This window comes from Protopterus annectens, chromosome 3.part1 (assembly GCF_019279795.1).
Source record: "Protopterus annectens isolate FY-2018-M chromosome 3.part1, PAN1.0, whole genome shotgun sequence".
Classification (NCBI taxonomy): Eukaryota; Metazoa; Chordata; order Ceratodontiformes; family Protopteridae; genus Protopterus; species Protopterus annectens.
In genome coordinates, this window is record NC_056732.1 from 386,574,578 (window position 1) to 386,597,578 (window position 23,001).

Consider the following 23,001-nt stretch of genomic DNA (forward strand, 5'->3'; position numbering starts at 1 on the left):
CACCAACCCTTTCTACTTTCTGCTCCCAAATTAATTGTGTTAACAGTTTTTGTGCACCGGAGTTATGAAAAAATAGTTGCTTAACTGCTGTCTTTCTAAACTTGTGCATATTGACAAAATACTCCCTTATTTTCTGTTTAGCACTTTGTATTTGTGCATCTTCTTCTTCTTCCCTTTATTCTGTAGTACTTTAACCTTTGTTGATCTCTGTAAGTAATTCCTGTTACTTCTTAACCATATCTCTTTATCTTTTATTTCTACATATTTATACTCCATTTTCATTTTATCCCACTCACTAGCAAATATTTGACCAGTTGGAAATGACCGCACCTATAAAAGTGACAGTGCACATCGATTTTTTTCTGTACCTGAGAATGTTCAGCACAGCTACCTCAGGCTCTTTTTCCCACATCTGAGAGGTGGAGGCATCTTTTTTTACTTTCTCCCTGTGCGGCACACTGAAAGACCACACAATCCATCAGGCAAAGCACTACCCTAATGCATGCTGTAATGTCCACACTTAGACGAATTGACACTCACTGGCTGGTAACCTTACCCTGACCATTCCCCGGCCCGGCTGCCGTTCTGTTCCTTTCCTCATGTTGCTGGGCTCGCTGCTGCCATTAATCCCTTCCTCATGTTGCTGCTGTCCGCTCCGTGGGCTCGCTGCTGCCATTAATCGTGGTGGGCTCCTGTTCCCCATGCTGCTGCCATTAATATCCTGCCATTAACTTTACCGCTGGAAATGATGATGTGAACGGCCAGCCAGCCGGAAATGATGATGCGAGCTCCTTGAGCTCAATTCCAACTGGCTGGTAGCCTGACGGCGCTGACGTCATTGTTCACATAATGACGTCAGCTCCGACAGCGGGATATTTTAAAAAATTTAGAAAACAAAAAGAAAAAAATCGGAAATGAAGGGGTGCCACTCGGGAATCGTGGCACCCCTTCATTTGGACCCCAAAACTCGGTAAAAACTGAGTAATTCGGAACGGTTGGGAGGTCTGGTTGCCGTAGGTTCATAGGTTCATACTAGGCTAACTGCCTTTGCGAGCCATTGTAAGCCTAGCCAATTATCCCTTGTGAGACTCAAACCCTGCACCTTGTGTTTGTAAGGCAAGTACCTTAACCATTAGGCCACCCTCCCACCCATAGATTAGTATTAAGCTATTTGCTCTTGTAGACCATTTTAAGCCTAGTCAATTACCCCATGTGAGAATCAAACCTTGCACCTTGTGTCTGCAAGGTAAACACCTTAACCATTCTCCCATCCCTGCATATCAGAAATGTTCTTATTCCATACTCCTAGATAATTCATTTTATCATTTCCACATAAATATTGTTATTGCTGTGCCAATTCATGATTGGATGCATAATCTATAGCTCTAGTCTTTGTATTATCTTCATTCATTTTATATCCCGAAAAGACTTGAAACTCTCAAAATGTTCCACAACATACTGAGATGTCTTTTTCTGGATTTAAAATGTAAAAGTAGTATCTATAGGTAAAGCCTTCTTGATTACCGTACTAATTATTTCCTTGCATTTCTGAGTCTCTTATGTTTATATAAGCTATATAGCTTTAAAGCAAATAACAAAGGGAAAGATGATACCCCTGCCTTCTGTCTGTTCAAACACAGCTTATCAGAGAGGAACTATTTCTCTAATTCTTGTTGCTGATCATTCATATATTCTCCTAATTAACCTTATTAGATCAGGGAATGCAAATGCTTACATTGCTCTACTCATAAAATCCAAGCTTACTCAGTCAGATGTTTTCTCTGCATCAAGATCCACCAACAACAATGGTATTTTCTTACATTCTGCTTCCCTCTGAATCATCATAGTTCTATTAATGTTAACAAATGTTTCCTCCCCATGAGAAAACCACATTGATCCATATCTGTCAGTTTTAGCAGCACCTTTGCAATTCTTTAACTAGTATAAACATAAACATTTTATAATCATGGTTTAAAATTGAAATGGTCTGTATTAAGTTGTCTGATGGGTCTTTACTGTCCTTAGGTGTAATATAACCACCACAGCTTTCTTCCAAGATTTGGTGCTTCCCTTCCTTTTAAAATACTGTAAAACAAAATCTCAGGTCTTTATCACTTTCTTCCCTCTTAACTACCACAGGAGTGCCATGTTTTCCTGGAGACTTTCATGAAGATTGATTATACATACTGTTTTTATTTCATCCCCTCCTATCTTAAATGTTAATTATTGGTACAATTAAGTATGCCATAAATATTTCCATTTATGCTCTTTCTTGATTTCCCAATTACTATGCTTTATACAATTTTTTATAAAACATCCAAAATATCTCTAAAATATCTACAGGATCCCCGGTTATTTTTCTTGTTATAGGCTCCCTAACTTTGGCACCAACCCTTTCTACTTTCTGCTCCCAAATTAATTGTGTTAACAGTTTTTGCGCACCGGAGTTATGAAAAAATAGTTGCTTAACAGCTGTCTTTCTAAACTTGTGCATATTGACAAAATACTCCCTTATTTTCTGTTTAGCACTTTGTATTTGTGCATCTTCTTCTTCTTCCCTTTATTCTGAAGTACTTTAACCTTTGTTGATCTCTGTAAGTAATTCCTGTTACTTCTTAACCATATCTCTTTATCTTTTATTTCTACATATTTATACTCCATTTTCATTTTATCCCACTCACTAGCTGTACATCTGAAGATATTTATATATTCCCTAATAGCTCTCGAATAATTTCCAGTACCCACTTCTTAAAATTCTCTTTTTCTAGTGGGAAAACACCAGTGTGTCATTTGTACTCCACTATCCTGAATTTTTATCTTTTTTTTTTATTGGTACGTGTAATGAAATAGTTATTGGATGTGTGTGAAAGCTTTCAACTAAATGCAATTGTTCCTGTGAAATACAATTTATGTCTAGTCCAGCCTAATTATTGTACCTTGGGGAATAATATGTAAATTCTGTCCAAGTTCTTAGTACTGAATTTGCATCTTCCATACCAAGTATTTTTATAAATGTCTTTAGAAATCTGCTCTCTTTTATTATATTTTCTCTTCTAGTTCACCCTGATACATCCTCAGTATTGCAAATCAAGTTCCAGTCCCCACCTGTAAGTAATATTCCCTGCTGAAAGTTAATTAGATATCCCAAAATATCATCAAGCTCCATAATAGTTTTTGGTAGAATATAAATACATGCCAGTGTAACCACCTACCATGCCAATAACCCCATACTACCACAAATCCAACATTATTGCCTTTTTTCCTCTTCTCTCACTAGGGGAGCTCCTCTAGCAATTAGTATATTTTCCTTTGTTCCTTATATTCTGCTGAATATCCATCTTGAAATCCTTTCTTTGTCAAATTTGCATGCTCATTTATTTCCAGTGTGTCTCAACAGCATTGCTATTTGCAATCTTACATTTTATAACATAATTTAGTACTTTTTCCTTTTTGTCTAAATTTGTAAGACTATTTGTGTTCCAAGATAATTTGGATAGCTTAGCCATTATAGTAAAAAGATATTGTTCCACCTATTGTATATGACATTTTTGAATGAATATTCCCATATTTTGTGTTACATACACTCACTAATTTTTGCCAGGCTGATCTTTTATACACTTCTTTCTTCTCCTCTCCATTTGAACCTACATCACGTTTTTCAAGACGTTTTATTTTAATGAAAACCCTCAAACAAAAAACTAAATGCAATATTAACTTAGAACGAACACACAAAACTATGTGCATCTTCAAAAATGAAGTTTAACCCAACAGATAAGACAGTTCAGTGATACACTGATAAAAATAATAAATTATTACAAAAGTGAAGCATTATTCACAATAATTGGACTAAAAATTGTCCAGATAAACTCTTCAGCACTGCCAAAAAGTCCTTAAACAAACATACCATTGGATATATCTATTGTTGTAGATTTCAACACAGTCCAACTGTCTCGTAAAGAATGCTCCTCACTCAAATCTCCAAAAGTGCATTTTCCTCATCAAAAAAGTCCATCACACAATCTCCTTCACTAGACCACTGACAAGCTGTCAAAATATGTTCCCTATTTACCTATCCACTCTACTCCACAAAAGGCAGATTTCCATGTTGCAGACAAGAATTAAGCAACATCCTGTCCAACAAATGAAAGTAAAGCCAAGGAAAAATGAACTCCCATTGTCCAAGGCACAACACATTCACCCAAGCAAGGAAAAATGAACTGCAGCTCTCCAAGGCACAACACACTCACACAAACATCCAGCACACAGAGCCTCTGCCTTACAATAAATACACTCTAAAATAATCCAACCAGTCAGCGATCTAAAAGCAGTCCTTCACAAACAATTTCTACAAGGTCACCCAACTAAAGAAGTAACAAGGATAATAAATAGTCCGTGTTTCTTCATCCATAGGCAGCCATCTTCTGCCATCTTTGGACATGTGTGACATGTATATATTATGATTATTTCAGGAAAGTTCCTAAGGTTCCTAGGCTATGTGCTATTTATCATCATTCTGATAATAGTTTTGGCAACACTCCATGATGGCGAAAATCTAATAGTTTCTCAAGTCACGAACTTGTTTCAGACAACATTCTCATCTTCAAGAGAAGTGATTTGTAGACCTTCCAGTTCACACAGAGAGATTTCCCTGTTTTCTTCCCAGAACAGAGTCAATGTGGAGATGTATTTTTGTCTGCAGCTTCGTAATCAACTCCTCATGCATTGGACGTGGCCTAGGAGACACACAGCTGCTACTCTAAATGTGTAGAACCAGTGGACACAGAAACCGAGGAAGCAGCACTTCAGTGTCAGACTGATGTTAGTGATCATACTAGGTCTTAAGGCATTCAGACAGATTTGGAAAGTTGGAGTACTGCAATTCACTACAGGCAAAACTGCAGTCTTTTGGTAGTTAAATGTGCTGGGGGAAAGCAGTTATACACACTTTGCGGACCAACCATGTAAGCTTGGGAGTTATTCTTGCTATCATAGATGTGTCTCAGCTTTGTACAGTCTCTCAGAGCTCAACATGTGATGGACACCCTCAGCAGACTAATAGCTGGCAGCAGAGGTTGACAGCAACCTCTATTTCAACCACCACATTGCCACTGTGGTCAGAAAGTCCTTCTCTGTGGCACATCTCATTACCAAGGGTTTTGCATCCAGGAAGAAAGAGGTCATCATCTCTCTCTACTCTTCCTTCATTAGGCCAATCATCGAGTATAATGCCCCATTTGGCATGTACCTCAATAGACACACGCAACAGCTGGAAGGGCCACAAAAGTACCTCACAAAGAGGATCCTAGGCCTTAAACACATGTCCTACATGGACAGACTCAAAAAACTCCAGATATTCTCTGTCTCATATCGTATACTAAGAGGCGATCTCTTCTTGACTTACAAAGCCATGTCTGACCCTGCTCTTTTAGAAATGCTGCATCTAAAGAAATCCCAATCCCTCCACACCACATGCTCCAGAGACCTCGACCTCATTACCACAATCAACAGAATATGCTGGAGGGACAGGTTCATAACCCAGAGACTGGCTATACTCTGGAAAAGACTTCCCATACATGTCAAGCAGAGCACCTCACTAGCCCTCTTCAAGAGAAATCTTGATGAGTGGATGGGAAATAGAAAATTCACCCCAGGGATCACTGCAGTGGCTCTACTTGATAGAGGCACTAGGAACTAACGTCAGGTGGCACTATGCCAGGGCACTTCTATGGGCTAGGCTTATAAAGGCTCCAGGGCCATTAGCCTAGTACACACCTATGAATGTCATCTGAACAAAGACCTCCTCTGTAGGCTAATGATAAAGTGGGGAGCATCAAAGACTATGTTGTTTACTTCTGTAGACAACCAGCAGCTAGCCAAGTGTTGCACAAGATTTTCATGCAAAAAGGCATGGTAAGAGGATGCCTTGTCCTTTCCTTGGAATGACCTCTGTTCTTCATATGCACTCTACAATGTATTCACTTCCAAGAATTCTGCAGAAGATGAATAGAAGGGCCCAGTATGATTCCCCTGAGTCCTTTATGGCTAACACAATATGTATTCTCCCTCCCAGAGCAGCTGACAAGGACCCCCCCACATCCTATACCTCTAGCAATCATAAGATCATAGGAAGTTACTAGGCTAATGGCCCTAGGGCCCTTACAAGCCTAGGCAAGTTCTATCCTTATTTCCACAATTGGCACCTATTGCCCCTGTCCAAGAGGGACACAGGTGGAACCCCCCGGGGTGAATCATCCAGATTGTATTTGAAGAGGGCCAATGAGGTGCTCTGTTTGACATGAAGTGGGAGTCTGTTCCAAAGGTGTGGGTAACCTCTGGGAGACAAATCTGTCCCTCCAGCAAGTTCTGTTAATGTCACATACCAGGTTCTGACCTTTAGAGCGAGTAACCCATGTACCATATGACTTACGGATATGCAGCATCTCCAGTAAAGCAGGGTCAGAGATTGCCTTGTATTAAAGGCTGAGATCACGTCTGAGTAGGTTGTATGAAACAGAATAAAGTGACAGTGATTTCACATGATCCACACAGGACAGATGTCAAAGACCTTAAATTTTCCTTGTGAAGAACCTTTGTGGTCTCCCTAATTGCTGCAGATGCTTGGAAAGGTACATACCAAAAGGGGTGTTATACTCAATTATTGGCCTAATGAGGGAAGAGTACAGGCAAGTTATAACTTTTTTCTGGAGGCAATGCCCTTACGTATGAGATGAGCAATATAGAAAGGCTTCTTACCACTGTGGAGACATGGTAGTCAAAGGTGAGATTGCTGTCAACCTGTGTGCCTAGGTCTCTCAGCACTGAGTGCATACTTAAAGTGTTGCTATTGATGTGGTAGTTAGCAGGAACATTGCCCTTACTGAAAGAGATAATACTTTTTTTTGCATTGAGTTTAAGGCCATGACTTGGCATCAATCATTTCTTTGTGTAAGACCTTCTTGTAGGATGTTGACATCATTTGGTGATTCTATGACCGTTCCCAATTTGCAGTCATCAGCAAATTTTGTCAGCCACAGATCATTAGTTTTTGCTTGTACTGTGGAGAAATAGATTCCAAACAGTAGAGGTCCCAGGACCTACACCTGTGGAACACCACTGGTTACAGGTCTGCTGTTGGGGGTGAATTCCCCTATTTTGACTATGTGGGTTATATCAGTGAGCCAGTTAGCGACCCATCTAATGATATAAGGGTTGATACCTAGCTGGTTGAGTTTGTCAATGATGCCTGAGTGGGGGATAGTGTCAAACACCTTGACTAAGTCTAGGTAGGTTGTATGCACAGATTTCCCCTCGTCCAGGGCCTTGGTGACTGTTGCGAAGAAGTCCACTAGGTTTAACAGGCATGATCTCCCTTTGATAAATCCAAGCTGAGTAGGGTCAAGTGTTTGGAGATTACCTATACCTTTGTTGATGAGATCCATGATTATTCGATCCATGGCCTTGCAGATAAGGCTAGTCAGTCTAATAGGTTTATAGTTTAAAGGGTCAGTGGAAGCACCACCTTTGTGCAAGGGAATAACAGTGGCCATTTTCCATTCAGCTGGGACGTAGCTGATGCTTAGACTATGACTGAAAAGAGCAGCCAATGGTGCTGCTGATTCTTGTTGGAGCCCATGTAGGACGCAGCCTGAGATGTTATCAGGTCCCATAGATGCTGCGTTTTTGGCCTTAGAGAGGGTGTTTACAACCTGCTCTTTAGAGATACAAGGTAGGGGACAGATGGTAGGGATGTCAATGGGTACGTGTGGCGGGGACAGGGAGTGAAGATTTTAAAGAACCTGTCAGCCAACAGGTTAGCTATGTCCACAGGCAAAGTATATGTGGTATCATTAACTACCAGTTCAGTACAAATCTGGGTCTTTCCTTTTAGACTACATATGTAACTAAAGAATGCTTTATGGTTGTCTTTAGATGGGGAAGCTAATTTGGATTCATAGTTTGCTTTGGAGGACTTCACAAGAAGTCTTATCTGCTTGTTGAAGCTGATGAGGGACTGTTTCCAGTTTAAGGCTCACTCCCTCTTACACTTATTACTATTCTTATTATAAAACCTGTTAATGGCAGTTGTCCAACAGGCAGATTTGCTCTTTCTTGAGGAGCTTGTTTTGGTTCTTTCAATTACGGCCAAGTCAATGCAGTTACACAGGTGTCTGTATAAACTTTTGGTGTAGAACTCTGCATAATTACCCGTTCCATCTGATGATAGACTTTGGTCTAAGCAGTCAGGAGCCCTGGTGTAATTGAACCTCCAGGATTTAGGATCACAGTATGAATGACCTGGTTCTTAATCCTGACAGACACCATTTTCTTTTTCTGGAGGATATTTTTAACATAATGAAGGAGGCCAGAAACATATCATAAGAAAGTTATCTGACAAAGTGGAGCAGAGTCTCCATTTGGTTCAACAAACAGGGCTGTACAGTATCAGTTTAGCAGGGCATTCCCTGGTACTGTCTTATCTCTTGATCTTTTTGTAGTAGGACCTTCCCCCTCCTTTATAAAAGTGCACATTTCATCTCGCCTTCCTCTAGATATACCGTTAGTAAACTACATTCTTTAAAGGAATCCCACATCTCTGTCATCTAAGGAGGGCTATTTTCCCCTTCCTTGGGAACTTTAATTTATCTTATTTAATGGGTGAATCAAACACCAACAACCTATTGGAGAATGAATGTTCTCCAAAAGAGTATTAATGCACAGATGTTGCTGGGTAAAAACAAGTCTGTCACCTCACAACAGCTTATTAAGCTGTTGTGAAGCATGAGTGGAAAAAAAAAGCAAATGACTACCATTTTCTTACACTTGCTAAACATGGCTTTGTGTGTAACAGCACAAGTTTGGATAAAGTCCTGTAGTTTGGGGACAGAAGTACTCAACTGACTTGTTGATTAAAAGCCTTTTTCCTACATTGGCCAGGTTGTGAGAGCTTTAACCTTTGAAGTGTGCTTAGTCAAGAAAGTAGCTATAATTGCTAGGTATATTTTTGTATATATGTATGATTGCTTGTGCGCATGTGTGTGTGTGTGTGTGTGTGTGTGTGTGTGTGTGTGTGTGTGTGGATATTAAATACTTTCACAACTTATATTTTTGATGTGAAATACCTCCTCCAGCAACAATTGCATATGCTAAAGTGAGTTTGAAACATTACATGAAGAAACTATTATACATCTGAAAAAATATATATGGATATAGTAATAAAAAAAATTTAACAGGTAGACCATTATTTAAGCACAGTACTGCCCTCCAGGGTAGGTGTTATGAAGGAAATAAAAGACATTCCATGGGTTATAAGGCCCTCCTTCTGTGTCACCTGGCCTGACAACGCTCTTAAGCAGTCCGTTATTCCCTGATAATGCCTACTATATTGGGCATTATTTCTCGACTAGGAAAAACTAACCTTCTATCCATCTGAAACAGAAGAATTGATTGGTCTTAATGTTCTTTGTTTCCCTAAAATGTGGCAGCCCTGGTAGGCATTACTTTTGTCAGAGTTTTAAGCCATAATGTCTTCCTCTCCTCCTTTCTCCATAAATCTAAGGCACTGAATATATTATATGACTTATACATGTATTTACGTATTTGACATGTACCTATGTACTAATCTGCCTGTCTCTGAGCAGCCTTGAAACTGTAGTCCTATTTGCTTAACATCTTTTAATCGAGATTTGTCTGTATACTACATATGTAGTTAAATTTTTGTACTGTTTATACGTTTTTATACATTGTATTCCACATTGTATACTGTTAATGTTAACTCTGGAGCTTTTCTCCCCAGGCCTCCACTGAAAAAGGACCTGTGTCCAGTCCAGTCGGACTTTCCCGATAAACAAATGTAAAATAAATAATAAAATAAATAAATGTGCAGGGAGCCATTTATAGTCTTTTGTGAAGAACGGCCTTTCTTTCATATGAAAAGTGGTCTGACAGGTTTTCCCTTAAACAAGAGTAAGCCTGAAAATAAATGTGAGATGAAATGCATGTCTACATATATTGTATGCTGTGAAAAGCATATTTCTCAACTGTCCCTGATTTTGACTCAAATTTTAGGTCTGTCCTTCTTAACCACTTCTAAAACTGATGACTTTGGAAAAAATGGTGATGAATTACACTTAAATAATGACAATAATTAGAGGTGTAGACTTACTTTAGAAGATGTATATTTACTGACATTTTCCTATTCAGTCAATGTCTCAAGTTAATAGTGCTAATATGTTAAAAGTGCCCTGATTATCCCTGATTATATATGAATTTGTCCCTGATTCTGATGAGATTTGTTTTTGATTGAGTGCTATGGTGAAATGTATAAAAATCCTAGCAAGGACAAGTTAGACACACATTTTTTATGGTTGCTGCTATCTTAGCAGCCTTTTTCAGGAATGTCTCTTTCCAGAGCATCTGTGGTCCTCCATCCACACCTTTTCCAAACATGATTCATTGGAAATCCACTCCAGAAGCATGGTAGGATTTGGAATAGCATGGCTGCCCTGCAGGGACTGTTCTTGTCATTCCTTCTAACACAGTGGACGCAGCTTTGCTAGTTGTTTCATGGCTCCATGAATATTACTGCTAGAGTGGTATCTGCAATGAGCGTATTACAGTTATGTGGGCACTTAACCTAACAGTGGAGTTCTGAGTGTGATCATTGTGGAAGTACTAGCTAACATCCGTCTTCTCTGTTATGGTCCTTCTCTGTCTCCCTTTTTTTCTTCTTTGCACCGAGACAGATACTATGAAAATTCTTTATTCTCCAGATATCTTGGGCCTGAGAAGGGCCTTTCAAACTAAATTCCAATGCTTCTCTGCATTTAATCCTAAAATCTGGGAATCCATACCAACCTCACTTAGACACATCCTCTTACCTAAAATTCCTCAGCTGAAAATGCACCTCCTGAAAATTGCAAAATGCTAGTGTAATATCTATTCCCTTTGCTTTATCCTCTCTGTACTTCAAACTCTTGCCATACTGATGCACTGCTGAAGTTCCAGCTCAGCCATCTCTATAGCCCTCTGTTAAAATAAACATTAATTTGTCTCAAACTGTATGAGACAATGAAATGCATATTTTATAAACTTGCTCACCTACCTCTATGACTTTGCAGAAATTATGTAGTTTTGTCTCTGTTACCATGTATAATTCTTGTATAGTCTCACCTTTTCCATAATTCTGTACATACTTTACTACTTGCAATATACCTCTGTAATTGTCAAAAAATTTTCCTCGGCTGAGACTGCATTTGGTCATTTGTGATCAGTATTCTACCCAGTTAACAATTTTAAATAAATACATACATACCTAATTATAAGAACCTGTAATAATTATGTAAACAGTTCCTAAGAAAAAGTGCAACCCCCCCCCCTTACTTTTAACTTATTTATATGCAGACATAAAATATGTAGTGCAGTTGAATGTTAATAAGTACTCATTAACACCAAAGGTAAATCTTTTAGGGGAAATATGAGCATATTGTGCATGTAAAGACTCCAAGGCACAGATTACTACAAGTCCCTTGTTTTCATCTGTGCTTTTTCATAGGAGTGACAGTTGTCATAAATGCCCAGTCAGCTACCAGTATGGGATAACATAAAACAGTAGAGGGGGGGCGTATATCAATTTGCACTATTTAGTGATGCACAGATAGCATAGTGAAGTGATGGTGAACCTTCTGTTGTGCTATGCAGATTCTACAGTCAAGCCAGCATGGTACATGGATGACTAGATGTACAGCAGAGTATATTGACAAACTGTTAAGTGGTGCCATCTGTGGTGCGGGACCTCCTTTCATACACATTTATTTTACTGGTAGGTTAGTGGCACAGTAAGGGTAACCACTCCATTTCTGGATGCTTCTTCAGCACATGCTCCGATTCCCCAACTACAGCATGAAATCCTGGCATGCTTTGCATACCTCTGGGTTATGCCAGACCTGTTGCTCAATAAGGTGCATCCCTGTGCATCATTGTAGGCCACCACATGTATGATGATACAGCAGAATGACTGAGTGTGGTGTCAGTAGTGCTTTGGCTAAGAAAAAGTGGGAGTAGGATGCCTGCGAGGGATTGTCTGTTTAAAGAAAGAGGGAAGGGAGTTCCCCTGGATTATGAATAATTATGTATGTATATCTATATATATATATATATATATATATATATATATATATATATATATATATATATAGACATATGTACATACACACACACACACACATATATATATATATATATATATATATATATATATATATGTATATTTATATGGGAAGTGAAAGTGCAGTGCCCATGGACAGTGAGAGATTGTGCTTATGGGAGGTGGGAAGGAGTGCCCTGGCCAAGACACAATTTATGTAAAAGTAATGGTTGGGAGCCCTGGACAGTAGGCAAAAGGTTATTCAGTTTTAGGGAAAGAAGTCAGGACTATAGACATAAGCTGTAAAGTGTATTATGTAGAGAGTAACATAATCTCCATATAACACTACTAAGTGAAAACTTCAGTGTGCTTTCTGATTGACAGAGCAATTTAGAATGTGTAGCAGGTGCTGCTGTTGTGCCATCAGGGTGACATAATGTACTTATCACAAAGGCAGCCAACATCATATGATGGTGGTAGTTATATATCACAGAGCAACAGCCATGCTATGCAGTTATCTACTGTTTCTTCACAAAGAAAAATACTCCTGAATACTCCCGAATTTACCAAGTTCAGTATACATGTTTTGTAAAAGGTATGCTTCTTTTTCAGAAAAAAATCAACCAAATTAGACACTAAACAATTTAAACACCTCTTTTACTATATTCATCACCTTATCTCTATTCTTATCTCTGGTGACATACACCCAAACCCAGGACCCTGCCCCCAACAAAACTCTACCTTCCCCATCCTATTCTCCCCACCCCACTGGTAGGTCCCTCCAATTCACAGCTCTAAATGCCCAAAGCATATGTAATAAAATTCCCAATCTCCACGCCTGACTTCGCCATAAGCAACCAGACATCTTATCCATCTTTGAAACCTGGCTCAAACCCCATATAAAAGATTCACAGTTAATTCCACCCAACTACTCTATCATTAGAAAAGATAGAACACACAAAAAGGGGGAGGAGTAGTTCTACTTTACTCCTCCAACCTCCTAATTACTCCATACTCCAAAGCTATTCCCAAATTTGGTAATGCTGAACTACTTCCAGCCCTTCTTCACATGAACAACCATAAAGTTATCTGTATTATCATCCTTTATATCCCTCATGGTGACAATATTCCAATCCTAGAAGACATTCTCTCCTGGGTTTCTTCCAACTTTATGAATGAAACCATAATTTTGGGTGATGTTAACATTAATTGGGCCATAATTCAATCACCTAACAACTCCATAAATATCAATCTTTATACATTCTCTCAACTCATTTCCTCAACAACCAGACCTTCCAAAGACTTGCTCTCTGGGATCCTAGACTGGATCTTAGTCTCACCCCCCCATTATTTCACTAATAGCGGCATCCTTCCAGACACACTAGGTGACCACCTTCTCACCTTTGCCCATCGGCTTCCCTCATCCCTACAACTAACCCATACCTATAGCTCTACCTGGAACCTAAAAAACGTTAACCCTGATGAATTCTTATATGTATTAAAAATAACAAATTGGAATCCTTTAAAAACCCTGTCTCTGGATCATGCTGTCACCTACTTTAATACAACTTTCTTACACTTGCTTGATTCCTTTGCCCCATGGAAAACAATACGCACAAAAATCAACCCCCGTACCATGGCTCACTAAGAGTACCTTACACATCATGCGGCTCCGAGATAAAGCCTGGAAAGTCTTCCATAAAACTAATACCAGCACATCCCCTGAATGAATATAAAATTCTTCGTAACAAAGCAAAAAAAAACTTATCACCTCAGATCGTAAAGCCTACTTTTCCACACTCCAAACCAACTATAATACTAATCCAAAAAATTCTGGAATGGAATTGCCTCTCTACATAACCCAGGTAAAAAAGAAAACCCATGCCCAGACCCAAATGCCTCCAACTTAGACCTAGCCTCCAAATTTAACTCATTCTTCATTGACTCTATAGCTAAATTAACATCATCATTCTTTAATAACTCTACTCCCCCATACACACCTACCCACACCCCCTTTTTCATCCTCTAACCCCAGCTCTCTACCTGCTCCTTTCTCCATCAAACCTATTCCCATAAAGAAACTACTTCTAAAACTGAAACCATGTTCCAATACCCCTGATGAGATACCCTCCTACTTCCTAAAAATTTCAGCAGATGCCATAGCCTATCATATTTCCATACTAATAAATAGATCAATCTCTGAAGGCCATGTCCCCCAGCTCTGAAAAAAAAAGCATTTATTATTCCACTCCATAAAGGAGGAAACAACATTGACATCCCCAACTTCCGACCATTTGCTATCTTATCCCCCATTTCTAAACTTCTCGAAAAATGCATCCACTTACAGCTTCTACCCTATCTTCTAAGTAATAACCTTCTCTCTCCCACACAACATGGATTCCAACCTGGCCACAGCACCACAACCGCCCTCCTCTCCTTCCTGGAAATTGTTAATAAAGCCCGTGACACTGGTCACATAATATCCATCCTCCTTTTATACCTCTCAAAGGCCTTTGATACCATCTCTCACAACCTTCTCCTTGCTAAACTTTCTAAACTTAACCTATCCCACTCTACTATCAACTGGTTCACAAGTTACCTATCAAACAGCAACAAGCAGTCAAGTGGAAAACATCTAGTTCTTCCTTCCTAAACAGTCCCACAGGTGTACCCCAAGGTTCAATTCTGGGTCCCCTACTCTTCAGTATCTTCATAAATGACTTTCACCATGCCATTCTGTAACTTTATCCAATATGCTGACAACTCAACAATAATCTGCTCTGATACCTCTACTTCCTTAGGAAAATTAACCCAGAAAGCCTTCACATCTACTGAACAATGAATGCTAGACAACCATTTGGCACTCAATCCAACCAAGACCAAGCTAATAATATTTACCCCATCTAGAGCCACCTCCCTAGACAAAACCTCTTTCTCTATCACTAGCCTCGTTAATACTGTCCTCGAAATAGTCCCAGCCGCAAAACTATTAGGTGTCCTCATTGACGATCAGCTAAAATTTGATAGGCACATACATGCAAATATCAAAAAAGCACACAAGAAACTAGGCCTACTTTTACCGCCATAGTCACTATATCTCTTCTCCCTCCAGGCTTGCTCTAGCTTCTACATACCTTATCCCTTCCCTCCTTTATGGAGCCTCTATCATCACTAGTCTACAATCTTCCCTCAAGTCCAAACTTGCCTCCTGCTACTATAAAATTTCAAAGTTTGCAACCAGCCATATATCCTCTACCCATCACTGTATCTCCCTACACCAACTGAACTGGCTTGAGCTACCCAACTATCTCACCTATAATCAACTGATCCAAGCTCACAAAATTATTTTTAGCCCCTCTCTATGCCCTTCTCTTGCCTCTACTTTCCAAGTGCATCAGCCTAACAGATGTCTAAGGTCTAAATCACAAAACCTAATAAAATTGCACAAACCTGCCCATCCACCAGGTAAACATCTGTTGTCCTTTTCTCTAGCACGACACTGGAACTCTCTCCCACCTCTCATCCGAACCACTAATAGTCTCTCTGCCTTCAAATCCTTACTGCACTCATACCTTTATTCACAGTGGGAATGTTCTTGTTCCCATCGTACATAGTTTCCCTTACCTCACTCTCCCTCCATAAGCTATTACTTTATGTAAATAAACTCCTAGTATGTCTATAATCTACAGCTTTAGCAAAGAATAAAAAAAAATTTCCTCTGTACTACTATTATGTATATATTTTGCACTCTGTGTATTACTATTATGTATTTTTACTGTCTGTATTTACTTTGATTTTCTGTACTATTCTGGAGCTTTTCTCCCCAGGACTCCAATGAAAATGGGCTCTTCATGGCCCAAAGGACTATCCTGGCAAACAAACTGCAAATAAATAAAAATAAATAAATAAATAAGTGTCTGTTAATCACTGCTAATATCCTTGTTAACTATGTTAAGAAATAAATGTAAGTTTTTCTGCACGAACTTGCCATTTTTTGTAGGTATATAAAGTTCTCAAACCATTAGCTGAACTGAGTAAGTAAAGTCATAGTTCTTAACCTGTCAGTAATCTGATCATTAATTGGTTGACTTTTTAATGGCCCCTCACTGTGTTCCAAGTCTCCCTCTTCATGCACTGACCACAGTATTCAACATCTCTTCAGTTGACAGTAAAATGCTCTCAGGAGACTCTACAGGTAATGTCTAGCACACCCCCCCCCCCGATTTGCAACTTTTGAGAAAAGTAGAAATCGTACCAGAAATGGATTTGACCAAGCTTGTTCCCTCCATATAGCCTGGAAGTTGGTTACACAACTCTGTGGACCACACCAGCACATAACCCTGTCTTCACAATATTAGTACCAACAGAGCTCCATACCTTTGCTATCTCCTGTCAACAGCCAGCATCGAATCCTTGTCAACTTTAACCAGATACAACAGTCTTCATTTTATAACTCGATTGAACAATGTAGTCATTGAATTAAGGTGTAACCACACAGTAGTACTTCAGAAAAAAATATAATGAATATCATTAATCATACAAGCCACCAAGGCATACCTTCCAACTTCTTTTCTTAAGAATTCTGGACCAAGAGAAATAATGGGTGGACAAAGCCGCAAACCTAGGGACACTTTTTAAATATTACTCTAATACATTTAAAAAGTTAATATAATAATAAGCTTTACATCAGCATACATTTTTGAGACAATAAGTATGAAGGCAGTGTTTGTCATTATTGGCAGACAGTTATCCTCAGTAATTTATGTGAAAATAAATTATGAAGAACATAGCAAAAATATGTATGAGGCAAAATCAGGGAGAGTTGAGAGGTATGATCCAAGGATTTTGTATTTACCAAGTGAACCAGTAAATAAGTTTTGTTCAGATTTTTTCCATCCTTTTAAGTGCATTGGCTGACGCTATAAAGTTTATTGCTTTTCAGATAAGTGAGGTTTATTTTTCACACACTGTCGACAGATGAATCATGGAAAAGAACCATATGATGTGTACTTTCAAAAGACATCCGAGTGTATGTTAAATCGTTTGAGCTCAGTTCTTGACAGAAATGAGAGAAGCTAGTAAAACAATGAATAGATACTATAGGATATAGTCATATAAAAAGTTGAAACAACTCGGTGAAAGTGACCATGTCATTGAAAGTAATAAAACTCTACGTCTGCTGATCATTGGAGTAAAGCTGCTGCAGACCAGATAGCAGTAATTAATTCACTGCCTATTTTGTTCCTGTTGGAAGTTAAAGGAGGACATCTTTCCTTGAAACTTCAGTATCAGAAAATATCTAGACTGGTCAAAATAGTGCCCATTGTAAGATGAGTTGTTGTTTACAGTGGAAAATGAAAATTCTGACAGGAGACTGAAGAGCTTAGAAACTACAGTTTTCTTTAAGTTGTGGTGGTACTAGAACATTTTTCAAGCTTTACAGGTACAATATACACACACTCCTGAGAAATGTCTGCTTTTGAGTGTTTTCCGCATTTAGTCAGATGGGCACAGTTTATCATCATCTGATGCTAATACTTCAGTCTGTGATGTGGATGACTATATTGCTGGGATCAATTTTTGGATGCAGTAAATCGAACTACATCATTTCATTAAATGTGTTGCTTTACAGTGTAATACTATTTAATGCAGTAGCATTTTTGCACCATTTTTTCAAGTGATATATTTCTGTCTTTATTTCCTTGCAGAAGCCCAAGATTATTTAGCTCCTGCACAGTCACCATTTCTAAATGTTATGGGGTTGTACGTATGACACTACTATGATGTAACCTTGATGTGAGGTAAGAAAAACATAAATCTTGGTTGTTATTTATGCAAAAAATCTGAATGTTTTCATCTTATTTTGATTAAGAAAATTGAACTCGTATGAATATGTATGGTAGAAGCTAAAGGGAGAGAAATTTGTTATTATGCACTGATCATTCTTTAGTTTGCAAAAAATACGCAGTTCAGATCTGTGAAAAATCAGGTATATATTTATGGGATGTTTGTATTCTTTCAGGGAAGCCATGGTCTGTTAAGATTTGTAGAATTAATGCACAAGGGAAAGCAGTGTCAACATGCATGCAACCTTATCTATGTGCTTTACTTTTGTTGAACATATATCAGAATCTGATTCTTACTTTTTGAATAATCAAATATCAACAATTTATTTTATTTTATTTATTTATTTAAATTTGTGTACCGGGCTGGAACACAGATCAAACAATGACCAATTACAGACTCAGATATCCAAATACAAAATCTCAGCTACTGCAAGAAGCGAACACAGTTGTATGGTAAGCGGTTTCGTCCACTTTAAAACTTTTCTATTAAAAACCTTCCCTCCTAAAACAATAGTATTATCTGGTCCTAAACTAAAAGCTGTAAACTGATTACGTTTTCAAACCATATTTAAAACGTTTTTCATCTTATCATACTTTTTAACTTTAATAAATAAATTGTGGAACACTGGTCATTCAGACCTGGAAAAATGTAGGCATTCAAACATAATTCTCACCACAATTCACGTTTTTCCAATAAAAGGCTCACATTTCCCCCTGTTTTATTGAATCTCACTTGGTCGATGACCCTGAACCTAAAAGTGTGTCCCTGATTTCCTTGTGCATGTTTTGCCAGTGCGTTATTTTCCTTCCCTTTCCTAATACTGTATAGGTGTTCGTAAACCCTTTCTTTAAATTTCCGCTCCGTTTTGTCTATAAAGAATGCTTCACAGTCATTATATTTCCTACAGTATACCACATTTTTTTTAATTAAAATTAGATTTTCCTTTGATTTTAAATCGTTGATTTCCAATGCAAAAATTATAATCTGTATCCATAAATCTACAATAATGACATGCTTCACATTTATACATCCCTACTATTCTTTGTTGTGTACTGTTTTCTTTCTCCAAAATGGTTTTCAAACTTAACCCCTTTCTATAGGTTATTTTAGGTTGTACAATTATTCCTGCATTCCGTATTAAATAAAGTGGACAAAATCACTTACCATACTACTGTGTTCGTTTCTTGCAGTCACTGAGTTTTTATATTTGGATATCATACTTTGTGGATTTAAAATGTGTTTCCAATTACAGACTCAGCCTGGGTTACATCATAATGTAATAAAGCCATGTCAGATATACAGTTAACAATGGATTATATTTAAAAGTAGGTATAGACAATCAATATATACATAGAAGATCTAACAACCAAATATCTGTACAATTACATAACAGGAATAGAAAAGGGAGAATAAAGTAAGAGAAGCAGAAGTGGTGGTGATATGGGTATTGGGAAAGTTAATAAAGACCACTAAGATAAAAGAGGGAATTAGATTGTGTATAGTGGGTTTATTAATTATTTGTGAATTTAAAAACATGTTTTAAAAAACTAGACAAGTAGTGTGCAAGAAAAAAATAAAGACATCTTTTTCATGTATATGCCATAATTTTTTTCATTGGGAAACCAAAAAAAAAGACAAATTTTCACATACTTGGCATTAGCTTTTCCTGAATAAAAATAATACTACATTAATAAATAAAGAACTGTTAAAGAAATCAGTATTTCCATCTGAATGTAAAAAGGTTGCTTCTGAGAGGCAAGGATGTCTTGACCTGAATATCAGAGAATCACATACTGGGTTAGTTAGCAGTTGCCTGCAGCCACAGCAGAGATCTGCTCTGCATTATTTCATGTCATTTGTATTTTTTCTTTGGAAGGAACAGGTAGTCTGATACTATTGCACATTTCAGAATGCATATTTGTAATACAATGGCTACTAAATGGACATTCATGGTTCTCTGTTCTACTGTTGTACAGAAGCAGGATATATATATATATATATTTATATATATATATATATATATATATATATATATTTATATATGCCAGTCTTCCAAAAGGCAGTATTGACTGTTCTGTTGTTTTCTTTACTTTTTCTGCCCCTTCCCTCCCACATCTGCCACCATGTGGTTTGCCCCTACACATTCATTTGCCTGTATGGTGGATAGAGGAGAGAGCCAAATCCATGCAGCCATAGGGATGTTTTCTGATGCTAGATTAGCCCCTTCCCATCGGTGGCTGACATGTACTCCTGTGAGGCAAAGGCCTAGTATGCAGTCCTTAGAGGGTGGGGATGTGATTATGCTTCCATGCTGTCCAGCTGAGGGCTGCAGCTCAGAAGACATTGCTTTCAGAACTGTGTACACATCCTTGGCCCATATTGTGTTGGAAGACATTGTCAGAACTGTGTACACATCATTGGCCCATATTGTGCTAGAAGACATTGTTTGTCAGAACTGTGTACACATCATTGGCCCATATTGTGCTAGAAGACATTGTTTGACAGAACTGTGTACACACCCTTGGCCCATATTGTGCTAGCTGATTTATTCATTTTCCAGAGGATGTCACCACTGCAGAGGAACTGGGTCTTCTCCTGCCCACCAGGATGGGAAAGCACAAAGCATCCTCATAGTTCTCCCTTCCCACCTAGCTTTTCTAGTATGGCAAACATGTCTTCTGTTATGTGGAAACCCACTGATTACATGGGAATTAAAAGTGAAATTACTTCATATAAAAATGAAAAAGGCAAGTTAAAATTTTTTTGTAATTATCATACTTTTCTAATGAGAATTGACCCATTGCAAACATCCTTGAATAATGTATAAAAATGTTAAATGACAGAGCAGTAAACTGCTTCACTGTAATACGTAGGAATCATAAAAATCAGCAACTGTTCTTTCATCATGTTAGACCTTTGGTCACATAATTCTAAAAAAAATTGCTAGAAACCTGTCAATGCAATGTAGAGATGGAGTTTTCTCCATCAGCATGCAGTAACATTGGATTTGGTTATATTAAGGAGAGGGTTTAGGGTGGCTTTTGGGGGGCTGTATTGCTTTCCACATTAAATACTTGTCTGATATTTAGCTGACATGTTTTCTTGAATATAGTTTCCTATACTTTTCCTCCAAAGCTGAATTCACTGAAACTATAGGACAGCAAGAAGAAAATATGTGATGCCATTTATAAGGGACAGCAGCAACAGTCAGTTCACCACTCCAGAGGACAACAAGGGCAGATGAAAGGAGTACTTCAGGTTCTTTATGAATGAAGACAACCACAGAAAAATGCAACTGCTGCATGCACGGCCTATACTGAAGGAGTACAAAATACAACAAGGAAAATCAGGAAAAGTGCTAGGCTCAGATGAACTCAAATTAAATTTGGGTATGGTAGGGGTGATGGTATTCTACATGATATGGAGAGAGAGGGATAGAGAGATGCATATCCCAGAGAATGAGCATTTTGCTGCCAGTGTACAAGAACAAAGGTGATATTGAGAACTGCAGACAGTACAGAAGTATCACCCTCCTGTTATACTGCAAGTGCACACACTGGAGAAGCGACTGATAATCATATGCAGTGCAGTAGAAAGTAAAACGGGAAATAAGCAGTTCTGATTTAGATCAGAATACAGTACAATCAGCCTGTTCTTTGCAGTGAGATAGTAGAAAAGAAGTCAGAGATGAGGAGAGAGTCCAGCTAGCCATGCCAACATGCGGAGAAAGCTTGTGACAATGTCATAAGAAAGGTGATTTGGGCAGTCATACTTTGGGGTTTGAAGTCCCAGAGACAATGATAAAATTAGTGCAGGCTGTATTACAAGAACTAAATAACACAAGTGTAAATAGTGATCAGACTCACAGAGGTGCTCTGAGTGGGACTGGGTGTGGGTCAGGGTTAAGCTTTGAGTCTACTCCTTTACATACTGGCCATTGGTAGACTGTATCAACAAACAGGTCAGAGGGCACATATCAACAAATTTGCTGTGTACAGGTGATGTGGCATTAACAGCAGGCTCTGAAAAGGAACTTCAGCAAAGGATAGGAGAATGAAATGCAAAGCTAAAGGCCCATCAGATGAAACGGAGTATAGACACAACAGTGGTCATAGCAGAAAATGAGCTATATCAGAAGAAGCTGAAAAATGAGATGGGAACAACCTAACAGCTTCAAGAATCCTGGGAGGTGAGGTTGAATAGGGAGAAATTTGACTGAGGAAGTCAAAACTAGAAACAGGGATGTTGCAGCCAACTGACACAGAGTCGGGGGCAGTGTACAAAAGAAAAACAGAAAGCTGAGAGTTAATCTGTATGTAACAAAAGGTGCATCCAGTGCTTTGGTATGGTACAAAAAAACCTGGGTATTTAAGATTAACCGAGGAAGCTTGACGTGATATAGACAAAGTGCCTTCGACAGGTAGTAGAATGTGTACCTAATTACAGACAAAGAAAGTGGCCGCTGCTGTAGAGAAGGTCAAGGAGAACAGATCACAGTGGTTTGGTCACATGTACAGGAGAGTAAAGAACAATTTGTTAAAGCAGATTTGGTTGACACATGAGGAAGGCAAAAGGAGATGAGGACATCCAGACAGAGGGATGATTGCATGAGATAAGGCTTGCAACAGTCAGACATGACTATCAAAGAAAGTAGCAGAATGGCACTGAATCAAGACGCAGCAACCATTTGACGTGACACCCTGACACCATGTAAAAATGAGGCAATGGGGTTGATGATAATTATACTCTTTTGTAAGTCTTTTTCTATTTGTCTAAGATTCTGTTTACTCTGCTGTGCTTTTACTGCTGCTGATACATTTATTCTGCTATTTATTCATTTTGTTCACTTGTCCTGTTGTTTTTGTTTTTTGTGCTAATGAACTATATTTATTTATTAAATTTATTTGTGTGTCTGATATCTGTTTATTATATCTGGTTACCTGTTTTTATATTGTTCTTGGAAAAAATGTTAAAAAAAAAAAATATCTCTTGTTCTTTTTCTGCTGCAAGCT

The 23,001-nt window shown here is 38.3% G+C and overlaps 1 protein-coding gene across 5 annotated transcripts in view; it reads left to right on the forward strand.

Annotated features, from left to right (window-relative positions):
- The window catches only part of OSBPL3 (oxysterol binding protein like 3), a 2,414,360-nt gene that overhangs the window by 906,603 nt on the left and 1,484,756 nt on the right, over positions 1-23,001 (forward strand). For all 5 annotated transcript variants that reach the window (XM_044066857.1, XM_044066855.1, XM_044066859.1 and 2 more), the window contains one exon: positions 17,851-17,943. The gene's annotated coding sequence lies outside the window, so the exon portion shown is untranslated. The remainder of the gene's footprint in view (positions 1-17,850; positions 17,944-23,001) is intronic.